Source organism: Pteropus vampyrus, unplaced genomic scaffold (genome assembly GCF_000151845.1).
Source record: "Pteropus vampyrus isolate Shadow unplaced genomic scaffold, Pvam_2.0 Scaffold15, whole genome shotgun sequence".
NCBI classification, from domain to species: domain Eukaryota; kingdom Metazoa; phylum Chordata; class Mammalia; order Chiroptera; family Pteropodidae; genus Pteropus; species Pteropus vampyrus.
Window position 1 is genome coordinate 14,831,900 of NW_011888796.1, and position 10,549 is coordinate 14,842,448.

At 48.6% G+C, this 10,549-nt stretch overlaps 1 protein-coding gene across 2 annotated transcripts in view; it reads right to left on the bottom strand.

Annotated features, from left to right (window-relative positions):
* The window catches only part of PAQR5 (progestin and adipoQ receptor family member 5), a 74,226-nt gene that overhangs the window by 62,820 nt on the left and 857 nt on the right, over nt 1-10,549 (bottom strand). The window lies entirely within an intron of this gene.

The following is a 10,549-nucleotide window of genomic DNA, read 5'->3' on the forward strand; positions in this document are numbered from 1 at the left end:
GGAAGCCTGCCCTGAGAGCTTGCTTATTCAACCACTCACACTGTGATAGTTTGGGAGCCTTGCTGGAATCTGTGGTTTTCTGACTCTCATAGACTGTCCCTGTCCAAGGGTCTCTTATGTCTCAATTGTACTCATAGGATTTTAATTCATGGAGGTAACTGAATGGCACTTGGGGAGGCTAATGCCATTGAAAGAATTTATTACTTAAATTTCTCAAGAGAAGGGGATACATCACACCACACGGGATCACAAGGGGAGCACTAGGTTTTGGCTAAGAGGCAGAAACAGGAGCAAGGGGAAGGTCTAGGCCAGAGCCTTTATTGGGGTTTCTATGGGAAAAGTGGGGCAGGGCAGGGTAAGCAGCTTAAGATTGGCTCATATGAATAATTCCGGTGGGCCCTGGGCCATAGGGGCTGTCCTAGACGTCTGGTACCTGCTCTCCGTTGGTTTAGGGCAGGGGAAATATTGGTGTGGAGTGTGAGAGTGAGATAAGGAGGTGGTTCAGAATAAAGAGTCTGGATAGAAGGGGAGATGTAAACAACTTTGGCCGTTAGTTTGGCCCTATGGTTAATGGGTGCCAAACAAATATAAAGAATCAAACCAGATATGGAACACTCATCCACTCGCTTCCTGTCAGTTAGCTCAGCTTCCAAGGGTTCATGAATTCAATCCCTCTCTTGTTAATGCAGTAATTCTCCTGTCCCTTGAACTTTCTGATGCCTCCTTAACACGACCCTATCCCAGGACGAACTCATCTGGCTTCACTCTCTCAACTTGTGGCCACTAAACCCTGGCACCAGCGTCCTCCCTTGCCTCTGCCTGTAACAATAACAGAGGTGCTTCCCAGCCTTCCCAATCTGGAATGCACCCCAATGCTTCCCTAGGGACCTCTGTGTCAGGGACCACCCCTCTCTAGTGAATCTCTCCCATCAGCATTCACAATTCTTAAAAAATAATAGCAACAAGAAAAAAACTCATCGATCAACTAGGGGAAAAAAAACACTTGTAATTTATATCCTAGACAAAAGACTAGTTTCCCAAATAAAGATCATCCCCATCCCCCTGTTCAATAAGAAAAAGGCCAACAACCAGATAGATATTGGAGAAAACATATGCATAGACAATTCATAGAAAAGGAAATGAAAATGGCTCTTATGTCTTTGAAAACATGTTCACCCTGATTCACAGCAAGAAAATGCAAATTAAAACTATATTGAGATACTCTTTTTGTCTCCGAGATTGGCAAATATCAGTAAGTTTGGTAATACCGTATGTCAGAATCTGTGGAAAAATGAGCATTCTCATACATGCTTGCAGGAGTACACATTCTTATCAATTCTGTGGAGAACAATTGGCTGATTTCTTTCAAAATACAAACTCACACACCTTTTGACCCATCAATTCCACTTCTGGGACCTTATCCCATGTGAACCCACCTACACTGCAAAATAACTAAAGCACAAGGTGATTCAGTGGGACATTGTTTGTGATGTTCAATAAACGGGAGATCGGTTAAATAAATCATGTGACATCCATGTAGTGGGGGAATACATAGCTGTAAATAAGAATGAAGAAACTATCTACTGATCTGGAAGCATCTCGACTTAGCTAACTGGGAAAAGAACAACTCAGGGGCAGAAGAGAGCATGCAGTGTGCTACCATTTTGGGGGAAAGACTCTACATGTGTGTTTACTGATTCATTCATGCAGAGTCTCTGGAAGAATTTGTAAGAAACGAGTGAAGTTGTTTCTGAGAGGAGGAAATTGGGAGGCCAAGGCTACATCGGGGTGAAGACTTTCACAATGAAATCTTCACAGTTTTTGCATTCTAAATCATGTTCATTTATTTTCTAAGGGAAAAAAAAAAAGATGTGTGTGGGGGCGAAACACACAAAATTAACCAAACAAATAAAACCAGACCCTCCCTAACCCACTTCCCTTTCTGGCATCCACACTCTCTCTCCTCAACTCTGCAGACACATTTTTGGAAAAGCTGTCTGCCAGCTGTCTCCCTTCCCGCCTGTCCGATTCCTCGGCTATCTCAGTCTGACCTCCCCCATGGCATTTACTGGTTTCTAAGTCCAGCAGCCACTTCTCAATCCTCATCTTACTTGCTCTGGCTCCGCAGACTTCACGGCAGGCCAGGCTCTCCTCCATGAACACTCTTCCAGGGTACCACACAATTGGGGTTCCTCCGTTCTCCCTCTGGGAACTCCTCCAGTCTCTGCAGGCTCCTCGTCCTTACTCTCCAAACGCTGGCACTCTTACAGCTCGCCTCTAGGCCTCCTCTTTGCTCTTTACTTCTCGGTCCACACACGCTCCCTGGCTCATCCACCCCAGGGCCTCACTCACCTTCTATCTGCATGTAACTCCCAAATCCATATCTCCAGCCAGACATCGCTTCTGAGATCTCCCAGGGATCTCTAACCCAACACTCTCAAAATGGATCTCGCCACCTGCCAGGCAGTTTCGTCCTCCCTCAGGAAGCTTCCTTGCCTGTGTTCCCTACTGAGTGTCCCTAGTCCATCTATTCTTTCTCCTTCCCCATTGCTCACCTCTAGGCGCCTCTTCATTGGCTGCACCAGCCTCTTCACTGGTCTCCTTCACGTCCTTTCCTACCTCAGGGCCTTTGCATACACCTGTGCCCTGAATACTCTCCTCCACTCTCCATACTGGCTTTATCTTGATAAATTCTTATCTGTCTTCTAGAACTCAGATTAACATCATTTCCTCAAGCCTTTCCTGACCCCTAGACCAATGGATCTCAATTGAGGGTGACGGTGCCCCCAGTGGATATTTGGCAATGTCTAGAGATATTTTGGTTGTCACACTGGGGTGGTGGTGGGGTGTGTGGCAACTAGCATCTATTGGGTAGAAGCCAGGGATGCTGCTAAACATCCTACAATCCGCAGGACAGCCCCACAGCAAAAATTATCTGGTTCAAAATGTCCATAGTGCAGAAGTAAGCAACCCTGCCTTAGACTAAGTCATGACCCTATGACACACTTTCATAACATGCTCTATTCTTCTTGCATATCACTTGTCATGATCGCGATTAAATATTTAACTCTGCAAAGGTACTGGCCAAGTTCCATTTTCTAAGCTTTATGGGGTGAATCAATGAATTAATGTCACTGGCTTATGTTTAGCTCTCTATCTCCACCCCCAGTGGCCAGCCTCAAGCACAGAACCTTGAGCTTGGCAGTGAAAATGTCTGGATTGATACAAAATGCGCAGGGCAGGGATTGACCCATCCTGAGCAGAGGTTACCCTGTGTCTTGGCCTGAAACTCTGCTGGATCCTCTGTACCATCCAACAGCAGTCTTTTCCCTTACCCTTGACCAGCTTCTCCCGCTATGCCAGAACATCTAACTGCACAGCTTCAGACACCCCTTCAAGCCCTTGTCTTCACTCAGGTGGTTCCAGGGGCTCCTCCAAGCCAACTGGGTCCAAGCTTATCACCTCGACATCTTGTCAAACCGGCTGCTCCTCCTGTAGGCTTACCCACCATTCACCCAGCTGCCGAACCTGAAACCTGGGCACCCTGTGCAGCACATCGACCCTTCAGACCTGCTCCCTCCACCCACCCCAATGATGTGGCTTCAGTGTTCCTCAGTTTTCTTCCACTTGGCTCTTGCCTTAAGCCTCATTCCCTCCCACTCCACTTGTGACATCAGTCCCGGCTACATCCTTCTAAGGCAACAGTTGGCCTATATCACTTCCTGATTGAAAACTCCTTCAATGCTTCTCACTGCCTACAATGTGGAGGCCAAGTTCCCTAGCCTATTCAAACCCCTTCATACTCCGTGACCCGAGTCATACCCTGCTTCAGCCCCAAGCACAAACACCACTTTGCCGCTAGTTTCATGCCACGTTTTAGGCTCTCCTCTCCCCGTTTCTCCTCCCTTTCTCTCCTCTTCCCTCTCTCCTTTCTCTTCCCTTCCCCTTTCTCTACTTAGATGCCTGGAGAGCTCACGTTAATCCTTAAAATCTCGTTCAGCCACTTCTTCCTCAACATTATAGAGGTCTCTCAAAAAATTAAACATAAATTATCATAAGATTTAGTGTTTCTACTTTTGGGTATATGCCCCCAAAATTGAAAGGGACTCAAACAGCTATCTGTACACCAATGTGCAAAGCGACACTACTCATAATAGCCAAAAGGTGGGAAGAACCCAAGTGTCCATCGACAGATGACTGGATAAACAAAATGTCTATCCATACAATGGAATAGCATTCGTCCTTAAAAAGGAAGGGCATCCTGATGCACACTACAACACAGAGGAACCTTAAAACATGATGCTAAGGGGAAAAAGCCAGACGCAAAAGGTCACATGTTGCCTGAGTCTACTTACATGAGGTACCTGGAGTAGTCAGATTCATGGAGACAGAAAGAAGAATGGTGGTTACCAGGGGCTGTGGGGAGGAGGGAACCTGAGTTAGTGTGTATCGGGTACGGAGTTTCGGCTTTGTAAAGTGAAAAGAGTTCCACCGTTAGGTGGTGGTGATGGCTCCACCACAGCGTCACGTACTTAATGACACTGAAGTGCATGTTTTAAAAGGATAAAAATAGTAAATTTTACATCTTGTGCATTTTACCATAATAAAAAAAAGGCGAAAGTAAAACCCAAACTCCCATCTTCTTGTTGAAACCCTCTGTACGCTACCGCCATCTCCCCAAACCCCGTCCGCACACCCTCAATTCCCCACAACGCGCCCTGGGTGGGGCTGACCAGACCCTCCTCTGTGTAGCTTGCACACATGCATAGCTCACTGCAGTTATGGACTGACATCTTGTCCTCCCAGCCTGAAGGTCTCTGCATGCAGGGACCACGTCTAACTCACTGCTCCTGCCCCAGCATCTAGCCTGCAGTCTAGGGCAGTCTATAGTCCATCGAAGAGGCTATAAGAAAAAATAACCCAAACCAACCATTTTGGGTTAATTCTACCCCAAATCTCATAGCCCATTGTCCCCAGAATAGTGATTTACTTCCAAGATTCATCCATAAACCCCTCTCACCCCCAGAGAAGATAAATCTTGGCCCTCCATTAAGCAACAAGGTCAAAAATGCTTCCGTGGACAAAGATAATAAACAGCTAACTCGGGAGGCATAAACAAAATAAAACCGGGGCTGGGTTGGGGTAAGCGTGCATGGCCCTTGCTTCTATATCACCATGCCCTGTCCTCTCCCTCCTCTGTGCAGGGGGTGGTGGGCTGATTCACTTCCTATGTCCCTTCCCAGGGCAGCGAGAGAGGGGACCATGAAGAAGCCGAGTACTTAGAGCACATAGAGATGATTAGTCACTGGCTGGGAGGCAGCTGACCTTAGCACGTGGGCGAACCACAGGCCTGCCTTCCCTACCTGCCCCCCCCCTTATGTAACCCAGGATCTGCAAGGCAAAGAGAACTTGCCCTTGGCTCACAGTAAGAAGGCCCAGCAGCCTTCCCTTTACTAATAGCTTACATCCCACCCTGTAAGTCCTTGGAGCCCCACCCATGGACTCCAGGTTCACACACTGTCCACATTTATAAAACAGAGACTGGAAAGAGAAAACCATCTCCTGGGTCCTGAGGGTAATCCTTGGGAGGGTCTTCAGAAATCATCTAACCCAGAGGTCATCAATGAGACAGTTTTGCCTCCAGGGAATATTTGGCAATGTCTGGAGAGTGAGTAGTCATTTTTGGTCATAAAGAAAGAAGTGAGAGGTGGTGCTACTGACATCTGGTGGGTGGAGGCCAGGGATGCTGCTGGACACCTACGATGCACCCGACGGCCCCACAGCAAAGTATCCATCCAATATGTCGATTGTCCCTGATTTAAGTCAAACTGTCTCTTTCACAGATGAGGAAATCGAGGCTCAGGAAGAGATAGGGCCAAAGTCAACTGTGAGTTAGTGTCAGAATTAGAATCCAGGGCTCCCCACCAGCCACGCCAGCCTTCAGCTCCCAAGAGTACAGTGACCAACTCAAAGACCAGTGGCAAGCTGGCAGAGTGACTGAAGTTGGGATCACAGGATCCAGAAGCCCATGATGCCTGGGCTCTGTGCCTCTGGCAGGCTCCATCAAGGTCACTCTGGCCATGGGGTTCCCAAATAAGCAAAGGGGAAGAATGTCTTAAGGGGCTATGGTGTGTCCAGGCAAAATGCCTTCTTGAGGACTAAGCAAAATTTTCCACTCAAGTCCCCACAGAGCTTGCTGGGGGTGGTTCTGGCCTGGTGTCAAGGCTGGAAGTGAGTACAACTCTGTAAGATAAACCCTGGCTTAGAGAACAGGGCATGGGTAGGAATTACACCTTGGGTCACCGTCTTTTTTCCTAGATGCCAAAAACGACTGACTCTTATACCTGTTGGCTCTTCACTGACATCTTGCATAATTTCAAAATAACATCTAGAGTTACCCTTGTCTTTTTCCTGCAGGAGCCAACACCGTGTCTCCAACCATGGGCCAGACACTAACTAGGGCACGGGTCCAGGCATCAGAGCTGACAGTGCAACCCCATTATTTACAAAGGACTGACTCACATCGTGTCATAACGGGCGTACTTTTCCATCTACTGTTGCTGAAAGCCATGAAACTTGGAGTGATAGCGGTGACAGGGAGAAGGTCAGGGGATGGAAATGCATAAGCTAAGTCTCAGCTGTAGGCCTCAGTCTCTTCAGGGCAAGGGAGCCCATGCCCATAGGGAGTGGTTGTGGGGATAGGGTTTGGGGGGAAACCCGCAGTGGCTTCAGATACAGGCAGAGTCATCATTATGAATTCATGTCTTCAAGCAAAGCATTATCATTGTTCCCTTCACCTGCCCTGTCCCATTCCGCTCCAGTTTTTCCAACAAGCTGGTAAACACCCGCACATCATTCTAGGCTTAACTTCTGGAGTCCCTCCTCCAACATGGAGGCTCGGGTGCATTCCAGCTCTTAAATGGGGAAACCAGGATAATCACAGAAAAGGATTTGGGGATCAACAGCAAGGCTTGGGGAAAAAGCCAAAGCTCCCCATGGGTCTACTGTGAGGGCTTGCACAGAAGCTGCTTCCTCCGCAAGGGGGTGCTGACCATCCTGACCTCCGGGCTCTCTGTCCCATCTGTGTTGCCTACTTGGTTGATAGAGGCAGCATGGAATGGAGGCTAAGGCTGCAGAGTCTGGAGTCAGACCACCCACGCCAATTCTTGTGCCCCTGCTGCTTGCAAGTGTCATCTTGGGCAAAGTTATGAGGCTCAGTTTCCCCATCCGTAAAGTGGAGATGATATAGTTTCAAACTCATGGGTTATTGTAAAGATTAACTAATATACGTAAAGTGCTTAGAACAGGGCCTGGAATCCAGTTAATAGTTATTAAATGTTTCTTACTATTATTAAAAATGCAGTCCTCTCCCCTCTAAGGAATCAGGAAAAAAGGCAGGGTCGACATTCCCTGGGAGTGTGAAGAGGAGAGATGCTTCCAGGAACCCCAACTTCCATCCACGCTCCTGCAATAGCTTCCCTGAGAAGTCTGCTTGCCACCAGTCTCTTTCCCTCCGATCAACTCCACATGGCCCCAGAGTTCTGCCTTCGAACATAGATCATATTCTTTTGCTGAACCAATCGCGGCTGGAAGAATGAAGTGGGAAAGGGAGGCTGAAGTTGCCTGGTGTGAGGGGAGGTGTCTCTCATGTTTTTTATCCCATAGAAAGTTCCAGCTTCTACCCAAGACATAGTTCTTGGCCTTTCATCCCCACATCCCACCCTCGAGCTTCTCTATCTTGCTTGTCCCTACACACAGTGTCTCAGAATTCCAAGGTCCTGGGGCCCCTAAGAGAATCACCTTTATCAGATTCCTAAGCGATGCCTCAGAGCCCCACATCTTCCCCTGGCCTTGAGGAAGAGAGAGCGAGTGGCCCAAACGGTGCTGCAAGCTTCGGAGCAAACTGTAGTTATTTCCTCATCCTTCCTGGCCCATGCCTGTGATTGCACCCTCTCAGACTGGTTTGTTATCCTTGGCCCACGCAACCTGAAGCTCCACCCCTCTCCCCAGGGCCGCAGGGATCTGGCTTGGGTCCTCCTCGGGTTCTCTGGTGCCCTGGGGAACTTTAAAAGGCTGCCTAGAGAGGGCGCAATTTTCACCACTAATTCAGGAACTGCCCACCTTTGGAGGGCTGCATTGGGAGGTTTCTATTCAGGATGGGGTTCTGACAGGAACACTTCTCCCTGGCTCTCTCAAAGCACCCTGTGTGGGTGGACATCTGTTCAGCCTAAGAGCTGCCCCTCCGGGTGACAGCTGGCCTGAAGCACCTCCAGCAACTTGGTGCAGGGGACAGAGACCCAGCTTTGAATTAGCGTGAGTCCAATCAAGGCTCCAGTTCTGCCTCCAACAGATCACTCCTCATCTCTGGGCCTCTATACAAGGAGGAAAAGCGGGCTGGATGCACCATTTATTTAACACTTATTAACTGAGCACCCACTACACACCAGGCACCGCTCTGATACCTGGAGATAGAGCAGTGAACAAAACAGAGAGAAAGCCTTGCCCTCGTGGAGCTGATATTCCAACAGGGACAACAGATGGTAAACAAGAAAAAAAAAGTAAAATATACAGGATGTTAGATGGTGATAAGTACTATGGAAAATAAAGAGAAGGGGTGTAGGGATATGATCTCTAAGGCTGATTCCAGCTAAGAAATTATGGGTTAAAAGGCCCAGAAACCAGCAGTAGAAAACTGCGCAGGGCCCTCGGTATGCAGGGGCAGTGGGGGCTGGGGGAGGCACGTTGACGCAGGAGCTTAAATCTCAGCTATGCTCTCAGCGGCCTCCTCTAGGGAACAGAACTGACCAACTCTGTGTGTCCTGATCTCTCCTCAAGCCAAAGCAGACACGAGGGTGTGCTAGGAGTCCAGGGGTATAGGTTCCTGGCAGGGCCTTCGTCTTCAGGGCACTGCCATGGAAGGTTTCCTAGGGCCCTCGCTATGCCTCCCTACTTGACCCTGGCCTTGGATGAACAAGACACTGACCACTTCCACCTCCAGAGGCTCTCACACCGCTTCTGTCCCTCCTCCTGGACCCTCCCCTATATAGTAGCGTGTACCCTCTCACTGCATGGGGAAGGAGAAGAGGGATTAAACATTCTCCTTTTTTCTCGCCGATTTTAGGAGTTTCTCTCAAATACAGTAGAGACTGTATTTGATCAAAAAAAATACTTCCTGTGTACCTACTGTGTGCTCAGGATGAGGTGAGCTCTCTGAAGGATTCCAAGAAGCATGGTCGCTTCCCAGAGGCATTTACAGCTCACCTGGGCCAGGTCAGGCTGACATACATACACATGAGGAAATAACTACGGTTTGCTCTGAAGCTTGCAGCACCCTTTGGGCCACTCGCTCTCTCTTAAAACCTTGCAGATTCTATTGTACCCATTTTACAGACAAGGAAATTGAGGCCCAGAAAAGCAGGTTCTCTTTCCTCAGTCCACGGCTGTCCCCATGGGGTGGAAAGGAGAGAGTAGGAGGCAATGAAGATTAATGTTTCCAAATAAGATTTCCTGGAGGGATGGGTAAGACTGGGTATAGGTGAGCAAAGGGCTTCTGTCTCCAAGCCAGGGCAGGCCCAGCTGGGCATGTAACTCACCTCTCTCTGCCTCTCCTCAGACTGACAAGAAAGGAACCAAAGGTAAAGTGAAAGCTTATCTGTCTGGAAAAGGACATGGGATTGTGGATGTGCTCAGTGGTTTAAAAAATGCCAAATTGCTCCGAGTGGGTAAGGATGTCAAGGGATCTTGGTGGTGGTGGTGGGCATCTTTCTGGTCCAACTTTTCAGAGTGCCCTTTCTTCTCCTAACCGAGGGCAGAGAGCCGTCAGCTGCAGAAGAATCTCTGTTGTTTCAGGTTAATTCATTCAGTTCTTCTTGTTCCAGGCACTCTAGCTACAGCTGTGAACAAAACAGGGCCCTGCCCTCCCGCACTTCTTAGCTTAGCAAGGAGGAGGCTCTCTGGTGGAAGAGCTTCCTGACCGGATTTTATTTTTTCTTGGAGGTGCCTTCTTGGCCTACCCCTTTCAGGAGAGGAACCTCAAGGGAGAGGGAGAAGAAATAAATCCCTGCTGAGTCAGGGGTCAGCAAAAATGGAGAAGCAACCATCTGGCTCTTGAAGCCTGTGGTTTGAGGTCTAGGTCCACCACTTTTCAGGAGCAAATGACTTAACCTCTTATAGCCTCCTTTTCTTTTTTTCTTTTTCTTTTTTTTCCCTCATCTGCCAATGGAGTAAGACCTACCAGGGCACCGGTTTAACGTGGAGGTAAAATGAAATCAGCGATGTGTCCATGTTAGCTCCTCTCAGATCCACTGACCTCCCCCAACCTATTCCCTCTGGTTCTGCATGGGAAGGGGCACCTTTCACCCCCACCCCCACCCTAAGCTGAGCCCTCCTGGCAGCCTAGGCTGGAGAAAGCCCATTCTGCTCAAATCAGCAAGGGTTACTGAGCTCTAGATCTATGTCCTCGCCATGCTATGGACCACCCTCTCTCCACTAAGGCTTGGAAAGTGCTGAGAGAGCCAAGGATGCCCAGCCCTGGCTGAAGAGAAACCAA